Below are 14,551 nucleotides of genomic sequence, written 5' to 3' on the forward strand. Positions count from 1 at the left end.
ATAACGACTAAATAGAGACGATTAATAATCGTTGCTATAAATTATCTATTGCGATAATTTTAACCGTCGCATATTATAGTCTAATCTATTAAAACAAAAAATAAAATTAACTATCACCTAATATGTACAATCGTCCCAATAGATTAGTCTATGACATCTTTATGTATAAACCGTCACTATAGACTATTTATAGGCATAATTATTTTATGATAAAAAATGAAATTATTCTGAAATTTTTCCTTCAACATTTTATTTTACCCACTTTTTAAATTATATTTATTAAAGAAACAAGTCAAAATTGGTCTTAGGGTTAGGACAACCCCCATTTCTCCATTATTTGCTCTTTCAATACTCAAACAATTCATTTTTGAGTCAAAATTGGTCTTAGGGTTAGTTTTGCTCCATTCAATTGATACACAATATTCATAAGAGTAGAATCGGTATTCTCTAAGGGTTGTTGTCTTCTCCGTTCAATATCATTTGCTCCGTTCAAGGAATCGGTATTCTCTGAGCTATTAATGATCTACAATGTCCCTGATTTTCAAGTTTTGCTATTTATGAGCGTTGCTATTTCTCTGCCGACTTACTAATTTTCTCTCTGACAAATAGTAAATTTAGTGTTTCTTCTCTGATTTTACTTCTTTGGTGAAAGATCTTCTTCTCAGGTAGGTCTTATATCCGTGAGAGTTTTATATTTATGAATTTTATTCTTCGAATCATTGAAAAAATTTGCAAGTAAGAATCAATGAATATATTGTTTGTAATTTGGCTTGCATGTGTTTTTTTTTTTTTCATAATTGAAAGAATTTTTGAGTAAATTTTGTTTTTTGAATCAGTTTTGTTGTATTTTTCCCTTTCTATCGATGAAAGTACGGTATAAAGGTGAAATTTTTAATCCATTTTTTAATTTTAGTTAGGTGAACAGATTTGATATGAGAATTAATTTCTTGTTGTATTTTAGTTGATTGGTATAAGAAATAGTATATTATTGTATTTTTTCCTTTCTGCAGGGCCACACATTATTTTTCAAATCTTGTCGATTTTAGTTGTATTTTAGTTGATTGGTTTGATAGAGATTTTACTGCTCAACAACTTGTTGAGTGGCTGCCTCCCTTATGAACTAGGATTCTTGAACCAAGCAGTAGTTTTTGATGCTGGCAATAACAGGATCATCGGTCCATTTCCATTCTCATTAGGCTACTTAGAAAATGTTGAATCTTGAACTTTGCTGGAAATCCATTGTATGGTATAGTCCCTGATGTGATTTGTTCCCTGAGAAATTTGGTTAATTTATTGTTGTTCGATAACTATTTTATAGGATTTGGCCCAGTTTGTTTGAGATTGATAGAAAATGCAGCGCTTGATTTGAAGAATAATTATATTTTTAGTCTTCAAGATCTGTATAATTGCATAGCTATCTATTCTAGAATTAACAATAATTCTTGAACTCATTTGCTGTGAAAAGGTTTGGATGGCCTGCTCATTTGTCGTGGTGCTGTCATGGTACTTTTTCTCTTCTAAGAAACATACACAAGATCTGTATAATTGCATAGCTATCTATTCTAGAATTAACAATAATTCTTGAACCCATCTGCTGTGAAAAGGTTTGGATGGCCTGCTCATTTGTCGTGGTGCTGTCATGGTACTTTTTCTCTTCTAAGAAACATACACAAGGATGTTTTGGTCCTATGAATCACTTTACTATAATTCATTGTGGGCATTCTTTTGTAACTACTTGGTAAATGCTTGTGTATAGATCTATCCTTGAGCTGGACAGGTAATATAAAGTTCTACTCCATTTTATTTCTTAAAAATTGCTATATTAAGTAGCGTTATGAATTTCTAATATAAAGTGTTATACAAGCAATTAGACATGTTAAGAATTACTTTCTATTAGTATCTTTAATAATGCCTTAGATATAGCAATCCTTGTGTATTATGGTTATATTATAATTATGGATATTTTGTTATCAATTTCTTTTGAAGCTCTAAACTGTTTAGTTTTGTATTCTTGAAATAATAGTAACATTGTAGTAGCTGTTGTATGATGATGATTCCCATTTGTGTGATGGCATATTTGGTTCTTGGGATCTGGCCCTTTCCTAAAACTCCATGCTTAGTGAGAATTTTAGTGCACTAGACTGCCTTTGAAATGATATTAACATTGTAGACTGCCTTCTATTAGCTTTTTCAGTTTTACTCTTCTTCATTATCATGGACATTATCACTTTAAAGTATTTTTGATGTATTGTTGTATCTAAACATGTATTGTTTGACTTTTAAGTCAAATTGAACTGTATTGTTAGACTGATATTATTGGACTATTTCCTTTAGATCTATATTTAAGTCATTGTTGTTGGACTATTGTTGTATTATTTGATTAATATTATCCTTGTTGTTGTTGATATTGTATTTGACACTACTTACAATACATGGATTTTTCAGTCATATGTAATGATTTAACTATTGTTGAATTGTTGTTGTATTGTTATATTGTTGGAATTTTAAGTATTTTTGTTCTATTGTTGTATCTAAACATGTATTGTTAGACTTTTAAGTTAAATTGAACTGTATTGTTAGACTGATATTGTTGGATTGTTCCCCACAACTCCAACAATTCATAGGAAATTTAGAAAATTTTACCCATAGAAAGTATATCATTTGTAGATAATACTATGTGCAAGTGTATGCCAAAAAAGGACTTGCTGATAAATTTCTAAAAGGCTAATATTATTTTCTCATACATTTTACAATTCATAATCTGATAAGATTCAATATTATTACTTTTATGTGGCTAGAGTACTTGTTGCCATCTAGACATCGCAGTTACTAAAAGTCGATCATTTTTGTCCAAAGTGAAATGGTTGAGACGTTGAATATCGACAATTCTCGATCATTTTCTGATTGCAGATTCTTTCTCGATTGGCATCATGTTATCTATGTTTTTGCTCTTAATTAACATGAATGGACTAATACCATCATGTTATATATGGTTCAACATTCTTTCTACTTTGTCAGTTTTTTCATTTCATCTTCCTTTTCTGATTTCTTAAGAATTTGTAGAAAATCAGTACACGTGTAAAAGTCGATTACTTAATTCAATCGATGCTACTATGATTTCTTCTATATAATAACCTCCACATTAATAGAATGTTATTGATTACATTACTGACCGCTATGTCTGATTCCTCTTATACTTTCTTTATCCCTCTTCATTTTTGATTACACTTAATTGATGTGATGAGAATTTTTTTTGGTTATTTATGTATGAATATAAACGTGTATGGTCATGTTTATATACTCAACTAATACTTTAAGTTTGTGAAAATTTGATACTTGAGAAGCCAAGTTTAAGTTTTTATGAGTCAAATTCTGATTCGTAATTATTTTAATTCATTGTAGATTGAAAACTGTTGCTTCAATAATTTGATATCTCGATACTACACCTCTGTCTCATCTGCTTTGGTCATCAAGTAATGTATCTATTTTATCTGTTTAATATTTATCATTCTTTAATGTATGACTTTACATGATTTGATATTTTTTACTTTATGAGTAAAAAAAATGTATGTCAATCATTTCTTTGTTTTATTTTTTATTAAATATGTGTTGTAAAAATTATTTAACATACCTAATGATGCTATTTGTATGTTGATACCGACTGTACTCATGATTTTTTTTGCTTCAATATTTTAAATATGTAACATAGGATATTTAATGAATATTGGAGATAAAAGTTGGATATATCTCCCAAAATTCATTAAAAGTTCGAAAATGGAGTCAAGAATTTTCTCAATAAGACAATAAGACATTTGAATGAGCTTCCCAAGGAAAGGAAATATTATGCTCTTGTAGATTGTGCTTTAATTTCTATTGGCATTATTGAGATGTGATGGAGGATCATTTGTATGGTCATGGATTTGCTCCTAATTACACTCAATGAGTTTTTCACAGAGAAGGGGTTTCGTCAATAAATATTCAACATCCAAGCAGTGTTCATAAAACTTTCGACCAACATGATGATATTGATAAACTACTTCATGATACTTTTAAAAATGTAAAAGATGACCAGAGGAATGAAGGGCATGAAGGAGTAAGACAGGGACCATCTGAAGATGTTAAGAAATTTTTTAAATTAGTGGAGGAAGAAAAACAAGATTTATATCTGAAGTGTAAGAGTTTTTCTAAGATGAATTTCACCATCCGATTGTACTTGTTCAAATGCATTCACAAGCTGAGTAATGTAGCTTTATCAGACTTGCTACACTTGATAAAAAAGGTTTTTCCATTCGCTCAGATTTCTGAGTTTTTCCACAGAGTAAGAAAGGTGATAAGAGATTTGGGTCTTAATTATGAAAAAAATCATACATGCCCTAATGCTTGTATGTTGTTCTAGAATGACAATGCAAAGCTTGATACTTAAGTTGTGTTGGTCTTCTAGATGAAAGAATGCCCATGATGAGTTGACTAATAAGACCACTAGAGTTCCTGCAAAGGTCTTAAGGTACTTTATTTTAAAGGCTAGGCTTCAAAGGGTATTCATGTGTTCTGAAACATCTGCAGCTATGAGATGGCATGCTATTGAACGACCCAAAGATGAAAATTTAAGACATCCTACTGACGGGAAAATTTGGCAATATTTTGATTTCATACACCCCGACTTCGCCAAAGATATTTGTAATGTTAGATTGGGTCTTTCAAGCGATAGTTTCAATCCATTTAGAATAATGAGCATTCTTATAGCACATGGCCGATTATGTTAATGAACTATAACGTATCATCGTGGATATGTATGAAGCCAGAGTATATAATGTTATCAATGATTATTCCAGATCCTTCATCTCCTTAAAATAATATTAATGTATACTTACAACCGCTAATTGCAGAGTTGAATGGACTATGAAATGTGGGAGTGGAAACATTTGATGTTGAAACTAACCAAACATTTAATATACGTGGGGCTTTATTGTGGAACATTAGTGATTTTTTAGCACCAGCAATGCTTTCTGGATAGAGAACCAAGGGGAGATGCGCATGTCCCACTTGTAATCATAATACTTGCTTCTAATATCTTAAACATAATCGTAGGATGTGTTATTTATCAGGTGAAGAATTCTGTGAAGAACTACGTGAATTCAATAATATTTTTGAAAATATCCAAAAAGAAAAAAAAGAAACAGTGATGGTCCTTGAAAAAAAATCCATATCTTTTGAGTTGTGGTATTGGCTGCAAAGTAGATTGTGGCACAACCTTGATCTGATGCACATAAAGAAGAGTTTTTGTGGTAGTTTATTTGTACTTTGTTGGATATAGCTGGAAAGTCCAAAGATCATGTAAATTCTGTCTATGAATTGCATCAGATGGGGATACACATAGAGCTTTATCCAATAGAAGATGATAATAGAGGAAAAGTTCATCTAGCTGAAGCTTGTTTCTCCATGAAATCAGAGGAGAAAAGATTGTTTTACACTATTTTAAAGATGCCAAATTAGCAAAAGGGTGTGCCTCTAATATATCAAGTCGAGTGCAAATAGATGAGATAAAAATATCAGGATACAAAAGTCATGATGCTCATTTCATAATGCATTACTTGCTCCAAGTTGCAGTTTGAAAAGTGTTACTCAAAAATATGTCTTTAACCTTGATTAGGCTGGGGAATTATTTTAGATCCATATATAGTAAGGTTATAAGAAAAAGTGTTCTTGATTAAAAGAAGGCTAAAATCATAGATATAGAATGTGAGCTTGAAAATATTTTTCCTCCAACCTTTTTATATATAATTACACATTTGCCTGTCTATTTAGTTGATGAAATTAAGCTCGTGGGGCCGACTCATTTGCGTTATATGTATCCTATTGAAAGAAATTTGTGTAACTATAAGTGATTTGTTCGTAATCGAAATACCCCTGAAGCATCAATAGCAGAGGATTTTTTGGCTGAAGAATGTTTGAACTTTTGTTTGAAATACCTAGCTGATGGGGTGAAGACAAAATTTAGTGCATAACCAACAAGGGATGATGAGGGCATTCAATAGAGGGAGGTGATTTTTCACCTATATTTTTTAAGATAGGTCATTCAATTGGAATTAAGAAGAAAAGGAAAAGCAATACTTTTGAATTGGATAATTATTAGCGATTTGAAGCATATTGATATGCTTTGTTCAATATCGGAGATGAACAAGTAGAGACATTTATCAAGTAAGATAAAATAGTTATTTGTATTTTAACTTCCTTTATATGATATCATAATCTGTTTAAATTTCATTATCTATATCATTATTGATTTAATTTTGCATTACGTGCTGGCAGGGAACATAAGCGTTTAGTTGATAATCATAATAGAGAAAATACATGGGTAAAAATACAAATTCAGAGTCGAGAATTTTGTAATTGGTTTAAGAAAAAAATTTAAACTATTGAAGTGCCAAATCATTTAAAGTGGCTAGCTATAGGGCCTAATTTTGCGGATAAAAGATCTATTGTATATTTTATTAATGGATATCAATTTCATACAATGAAACGGGATGTCTCAGGCAAGACTCAAAATAGTGGAGTAACTTTGTCAGTAATAACAAATAGTTTTGCTACTACTAGAGACCCGAATCTTGTCGATGAAATGGTTTTCTATTTTGGAGTTATTCAAGATATCATTGAGATAGATTATTGGGGTTGCTTTAGTGTTGTACTATTTAGATGTGACTGATTTCATAATGAAGTAGATGAATATGGGTTGACACGCATAAAATTCAATAGAAAATGCAACATAGATAACCCTTTTGTACTAGCATCACAAGTGCATCATGTGTTTTATATGGAAGATCCAATTGAGAAAGGGATTTATTATGCAAAAAATAAAGTGTCTGTTGATTTATGTGATTTGGAGGAAGAAAGTTGTCCCAATATTGAAGAAACATTTTGGAGGAGCCTAATGATGACATTGGTTCATCAGAAAGAGTACTCGATGTTAATGTGAGATGGTCGAGAGATGATCTTCCTGTTGATATCATTGATGTACCTTTCCATGTACAATATTCAGAAGATGTAATGAAAACATCAGAAGAGGAGGATGGCATAGATGATACCGATTAGGATTGGATGGAAGTTTGTGATTGACAGAAAAGTTTATTCATAATGGTCAGTAGTTAATGTGTTTGATGTGCCTTAATGTGTTTGACTATCTTTTATTTTGTTTCTTTATTGTGCTTGATTTTCAAAATGTCTTAAATTAGTAAAACTTAACAAATACGCATGTGCTAAGAGTTGTTGGACATATTATGAATTCTTTCTTACTGGTACCTCTTTCTTCTTTTGGAATTAATATTTTTGCTAAGTCTTTTTATTTATTCTTCAATTTCAGTATTCATCTTTCTCGAGCAATCTTTAACTTCAAATTGTACCAAAAAAATTCAGGCTCTAATCTCTCTATCTTTATCAAGATGAATTATAACTGATATTTCTTGCTGAATGTACATAAGGAATTTGATAATTACCACTATTTTTGTTCCTGTTCTTGCATGTTGTCATCTGTCTGTTTGTGGACATTTTTTCATGTGTAGCTTAATTTTCTTCAGCTGTATCTATTGCACCAATCTTTCTTATAAGGTGAGGTTATAGCTTGAATGTAAGAAATGGAATGACCCTCTTAAGAAACCTATGCTCTTTTGACTTTTCTGTCTCTTATTCTTGTTAATGTGGGATCTTAGTGCAACATCATGCTTCATTATTCACAAATTAGTTAACAAACATTCGTTGCATCTTTCTCTCTCAGTTTAGAGCTTAGCAGTTAGCACACTTTAGTTATTTGATTTGTCTGCCCTGTTTAAGCCTGAAAAGAAAGGAGTGAGTTTTATCAGTTGATATCACAAATGTCTAATGTAACAACTCTTTTTATTTCCCTTATTTTGGATAAATTCATGGCACTTGATAGTATTAGAAGTTTTCAAGTTCTTTTTAGAAAAAAAAAGTTGAGTGGATATTTGTGTTTTTCCTTGAATTTGTAGGAAATTAAATTGCTGATTATTTTTTAGACTAGAAAGTTTTGCAAATTCTATTTGCTGCAGCTTTCTACTTTGCCTTTGTTTGATCTTTTTTTGGCCTTTCTTTAATAGTTTTATAGCCTGTACTATCACAGAAGGCCAGGCCTAGCAGTTCAACAACCATCAACTGATGTTGCATTTATTCTTTTTAATTTTGTTTCTAGTTATTAGCTAGGATTTTCAGTGCTTCACTGTCAGTCTGTTTAATGGTTAATTCTCTAAAGGAAAATGTAGAGGTTTTCATGTTTGCTAGTCTTACATAGGCGGATTTAGGATTTAAAAATTATCGGTTCTTATTATCATCTCAAATTAATATATATTGGCAATTGAGTTCAATCTTGCAGGAATAATTATCTCCATTTAGTTTGGTTTTTTAGCAGCAACCTTTTCATTATTTTGGTTTAAAATATAGTTAAACTACACACTACTTGGTTCAAATTATAGCAACAACCTTCTCTTCTGCACCATTACTTGGTATGGTACTTGTTTATATTTTGTAACATAATTTAAAAGTTAAAATTATTAGGTTGGTTAAATCATAAATGCAATACGTACTTTTTAGTCTGAGTGGTCGAGGCATAAGACATGCAAAATGTTATCTGCCCAAAGTATAGTGAGTTTGATTTACAGAAACTATAATATGCAGTCTTTCTAGTGACATTATTTGTTCATAATATGTGGCTTGATCTGGTGATATTCATTGACATTGTACATTATTAGTTTAGATATTAATATTTTATTGATGTCTTTCTACCATACCTAAACCAAGGTTTGTGTTTGGGTTGGGCAATTATCGATGTTCACACTATTCAATGAATATGTGTATCAATAGCTTGTTGGACATCCATGTCTACTGAAGTCTATCGAAGGCATAAAGTGATAAAGAAGTGAGGTATCTTGCTACTATGTGTGTATTAAAACTTATTGGATTGATTATAAGTGTGTTTTGTTTGGACTTATAAATAGTTGTTTGAATACTATATAAATCTTCTATATAAATAGTTGTTTGAATACACATTTGTTTTGTACTAATCAGGTTGTCCATCTTAATTTTACATAGGTTTGGATAAAAATGAATGAACAAGGCCTTCAAAAAATAACAAAAGAGCAAGACATTTACTAAACCTGAATTGTTATTAGCCATGACCAATAGAAAACAACGATTGTTGACAACAAATAAAACTGTTCAAGCTATACGATCAGAGAAAGAGAATCTTCTAAAATTAATTGAAGAACAACAACCACCAGTAAATGAACCACCATCTCAAGAAATTGACCAATCTATAGTGGAGCATCGTATTGTAGAGAAGCAACAGACAAATGATGATCAACATGTAGAGGATTAAGTCCAAATGGCCGATTCAGCCACTCTAATAACAACTGACCATTCTGAAGAATAAGGTAACATATAGCCTAGAAACTTATTGAATTCATTCATGACTTCTAATTTTTTTCTATTTTCTTATTGTTGAAGGGCCTTCCACTAGAAAAAAAGAGGAAAACACCAATGCACAAAACTAATCATATTAAATCGATAAAATCAACCTGTTGGTCCTACTGATGAAGTTGTAATTGATTTAAGCAGCTTTTTAGGCACATTGACAAGAAATGTGACCCTTTGCCCATTGGATATATTTGATTGGAGGCTGATGGATACTAAAAAGGATTTATGAGATTATACTCAGGTTTGTCTCTATCAGTATTTGATATATTTTTAGTTGAGTTCTAAACTGTTACTGTTGCTTCTTTTCCTCTACTTAGTGTTTATCGTACGACTCTATATAGAATAATAGTTCTGCTGTTATAGACTGTTAATATATAGAATATTTGTAAATGGTTTATTGTAGACATAGAGTGGGCTTCTATACATACTAAACCTATAGACATAGCGTGGATTATAGATTCCAATGATTCACACCATAGAGTAAATTGTGAATAAGTGTTAAAAGATGTTAGATTAGTGTAAGACTTGGGGTGTAACAAGGCACAGGTGCCAACAAAAAACAAGATCATAGTAAGTAACACAACAAATATGAAAATTCTAGGTGGCTATTAATTGGTGGATGTTCTGCATGTACCAGACTTTAAATTTTATATCCTATTAATTTCTAAACTCACTATGATATTCAGTACTTTGTTTCCTTTTATCCTGTCCTTTGAGTATTGCAGGACCTCTCAAATTTTAAAGGGATTGGTATTGATAGAAAATAGAAGGCTTATATATTTTAAAGAGATACATGGAACTAGTGAGTGGAGTAGTTTTATAGGATACAACTGTAAAAAATACAATAGAGTACAATCTATGGAACCTCATAGTAGGACATACCTCATCAAGAATAAAGTGTAACTAAATGCCCATTTCCAATAGGATTATGTGATTTGTCATTAGCTAAGATAAGGAGTGCAGTTTAAAGTTTCCAGTTAGTAGTACGCATTCCAGAAGTTTGCTTCAACTTGTTCATGTAGATGTATGGGGTTTTCATAGCAGTCTACATATGATGGAAAATATTACTTTATGTTGTTGATGATTATTGTAGATTCACTTGGGTATTCTTTTTGCAGTCTAAAGGATATATAGAACATTTGTAACCAGTTAATATATAGATTGTTACAAATGGGATCGTAATATATAGAACATTTGTAACCAGTTAATATATAGACTGTTACAAATGGGATCGTAATATATAGAACATTTGTAACCAGTTAATATATAGACTATTACAAATGGGCTCGTAATATATAGAACATTTGTAATCAGTTAATATATAGAACAATAGTAGTGCTGATTCTTTTTTTGGTGCAGATTCTTTTTTTTTGTTGTAGTCCTAACTGAATGACACCAACATGTAGTCAAAATATGATATTCCTGATACCATAAAAGATTGGATTTTGAAAAATCTTAGATAATCTTAGAGAAAGAATAGAGCTGATTTGAAGGAAGTACATTAAGGTCCATATGAAAATGATGTTCGAATGGTGAAAAGGCTGAAAAGTGTTCCAAATTTTCAATTTAAAGAGCTCCTCATATATTGAAAGTCTGAAATTTTTTAGGTAAAACGCATTTCAATATCTGTGATCATATTACTGTTATTTCTATAGAGCCATTATTATTTTAATTAATGTTATTGATTCATATTACAGAAAATGTCCAAAACAAATACTGAGAATCGGAAGAAGCTGATGATCCACACATTGCTGGTAAAAAGAGTTTTGCTTTAATTTGCAATAAATTGGTGGGTTCTCTTATTTCTTATTGAGTTTTAAGTTATCATTTAAGTAATTTTTTATATTTATTTTCATATGAATAGGAAAAAGAGAAGGTGAACTTTGTCACTGAATGAAATATTTGTGGCCACAAGAGCAAGAAAACCTGATCGTACATACAAGGTGTCAAATGAAAGCACCACTAGTAAAATTGTATGAAACTTATCTATTTTAAGTTTATATTGACATCACTAATCAGTTCTTAATTTAAAATTACTTGAATGTGCTTTTGAATATGATTTATTAGGCTGAAATAGAGGAAATTAAAATGTAACTTGGTGCAAGTGATTAGTTTGTTGATGCATTTTCAGCAGTCATGGGTTTCAAATATCTGAGACATCTAAGACTGTATGGAAGTGGGGTTACAAAGACTTCCTTTAAAAAAATAAATGACACTTCTAAACCAACTTTAAATGCCACCAATGATGACGTGCAACAAATCCAAGAAAGAATGCAAAAAATGGAGGATCAAATCGAGGAACAAAAGAGAATCATTCGATAAGAAGTTATTACAGATGTAATTGCTCAACTTTAGAATGTAGGATTAATTGATCCTAAGGTACTAGTGGTATTTTCCATTCCTTCAGCAAGAGAATCTACCTCAACATTAGCAGCTACAGGGAGAAACAATCAAGGTTAGTGTCGCTACCGTTGCCTAGTCTATTGTAATACCCAAAAAATGCAAATCAATATTAGCGCCATATTTCACGCTTATGCATAGTACATCATGGTTATTTGTTAGATTTATGATCAAGTTTGATGTCAATTAAGGTCTCAAATACGTCCTAGCTATTAGGTAAATTAAAACATTCCTTACCGATTGAATTCTTGGGAAGGATATTAGTATAGTCAACTTCAAATGAGAATATCTCTCATTATACTACAAAATTTTGAGCTCATGACACACTAAGAGATGGATAATTGAATTATCTTTCCAACGATACAATTTCGTCTAAATCCGATATCAGAGCAAAAAGTTATACCCATTTTACTCCAGAATATTAGCGTGGCAACTAAGTGTCGACATGAGCTGACGACTGATCACATATCTGACGACTTATCAGCTAATGTCGTCAGCCTTAGGTAGAAAGTCATAAATTCCGGCATCAAGTAACGACATAAGGTGACAGCTTATCACATATGTGACGACATCAGCCCAATGTCGTCAGCCGTGGAATTCAGCATTTTCCAAATGGTTTTCGAGGGGTATTTTAGTATTTTCCCTTCACCCCAAAGCTCCATAAATACTGAATTCAGCCTCCATTTAACCAAAATACATTTTTTTCTCTCAAATTCTCTCAAGAACAAGAAGAGGGGTTTCCAATTCAAGATCCAAATCTCAAGGATTATTCCATCAATCTTCCTAAATCAAGTATCAAGGTATGCCATGTGTTGATTCATGGGTCTCTTTCACCCATGAAGCTCAAGAATCTCTTTTCGAAATCCAAGATTTGTGTAATGATGAATGTTCATGATTTAAATTGAATTTAAATTCATGTTCATGTTGTTGTGGGGTTTTGATTCATGTTTTAAATTACATATTCCAATGATGACCCTAGTATATGAAGATTTGCATAATAATCATGATAAATCCCCTTAAATTTACAAGTTGATTGACGTATCCATGATTATTAGATGTGTTGATGATGGTGTAACCAAAGCATGCTCCCCATGTGTTTGACTAAATGCCTATGTGAAGGAAAAGTGCCATACTAGTATAATAATATAAAATCTCCATTCATGTACAAGTTTATGCACATCAAGTGTTTGATGAAATGTCTTAGTCAATGAAGTATGGATATATGTGTAGCCATTGTAGTGCTTTAGAACTTGTACTTCATGAAATCTCCAACTTATTGTATTATGGATTGTGATGTTGGTCATGTATTCAAGAAAGTCATGCTTTGTCAGTTTCTTCCCATCGAGTCCTGGGGTAACTTGTACCCGAAAAATATAGTTGTGTGCCTAGAGTTAGTGTCATGTTTTCACGATATCCTCAGTCAAGCCATGACCCATAGAAATCAGTAAGTCATGTGACTTAGGAAAGTTCAGTAATACAGTAATCTCAGTATTATTCTGTCAGTCAATGAAAACTCAGTTACTTCAGTCCAGTTCAGTTCAATAATCATGTTCAGTGTCTATTTAGATGGGAGTAGGAATTAGCACCGAGTGAACCCAAGGATGGGAACACACACTATCAGATGATGGTGTGATTCTTAGAAGTCATTCTTGCATTCCAGAACTATGTGACCAACATAGGTTGAGACATAACCACTGTCAGATGAGGGTTGTTGAGATGGATAAACACTATTAGATGAGGGTCCCACCATTATATTTTGGGGAAACTATCAGAGGAGGGTCACCACAGCTTGTCCTTACCAGTGGCGTGGTATTGACATCTTTTCAATTGGGGTTATAGGTTGGACCCCATTACAGCTATATTATGTTATATGAGGCATGTCGGTTAGATGACTACTTCTCACAGTTTCAGTTATAGATCAGGACTGTCAAATGCAATCATTCAGTCTCTGTAATAGAACTCAGATAGTTCTACAGAATTCAAAACTGTCAGATGCAATCACCTTAGAATAGAATGGAACTCAGCTAGTTCCATTAGAAACTAAATTATCAGATACAGTCGCTCAGTATTAGTTATTTCAGTTATACGATTATCAGTATCTCATGTTATCAGTACTTAGATTCAGTAATCATGTTATCACGTACTCAGTTACAGTTATTATGTATTCACACATGTATTCTCACATTCATGTTATTTATTCAGTTAGTATATTTCATGCATGGGAACCCTTTGCATTAAGCCTACCTCACATGCATACCCGTATATTCAATTGTACTGACGCATTTGCACTATGGTGTTTTATACCATAGGTTCAGAAGCACGAGCTCTAGAGCATCAGTAGCATTCCAGTACTCAACAGTCAGAGTCAGTAGTGAGTCCTCATTCTTCGAGGACATGAGCATTATCTTATCATTTAAGTACTTAATTTATTTCAATAGTTGGAGTTAGTTGGGGACATGTCCCATCAACTCCTTATTCAGACAGTTAGAGGATTTTCAGACTATCATGTTAAGTCAGTTTATTAGTTTGTTTTGGGTATTTCATACCCCACATAGATATTGTATTTTATTAGATATTGTGTCTCAGTTTTGAACCTTACATCCTTGCAACCTTTATTTTTGCATTTACACAGTATATTATGCAGTGTTTATGTATAAATATCAGTCATGGG

At 31.8% G+C, this 14,551-nt stretch overlaps 1 long non-coding RNA gene across 6 annotated transcripts; it reads left to right on the top strand.

The window, feature by feature from the left end:
- Nucleotides 1-291: 291 nt before the first annotated feature.
- Nucleotides 292-14,251, top strand: LOC107864048. Of its 6 annotated transcripts, none has more exons than XR_007053492.1 (6): nucleotides 292-3,473; nucleotides 9,097-9,437; nucleotides 9,622-9,721; nucleotides 11,178-11,234; nucleotides 11,345-11,935; nucleotides 14,190-14,251. It is a non-coding gene; the product is annotated as an uncharacterized LOC107864048 (long non-coding RNA). The 6 variants fall into 6 exon arrangements; XR_007053490.1 differs by lacking the exon at nucleotides 14,190-14,251 and having other exon boundaries at nucleotides 292-1,503; nucleotides 1,605-3,473; nucleotides 11,345-11,534; XR_007053491.1 differs by lacking the exon at nucleotides 14,190-14,251 and adding an exon at nucleotides 6,888-7,134 and having other exon boundaries at nucleotides 294-3,473; nucleotides 11,345-11,534.
- Nucleotides 14,252-14,551: the final 300 nt, after the last annotated feature.

Source organism: Capsicum annuum, chromosome 3 (assembly GCF_002878395.1).
Source record: "Capsicum annuum cultivar UCD-10X-F1 chromosome 3, UCD10Xv1.1, whole genome shotgun sequence".
Taxonomy (NCBI): Eukaryota; Viridiplantae; Streptophyta; class Magnoliopsida; order Solanales; family Solanaceae; genus Capsicum; species Capsicum annuum.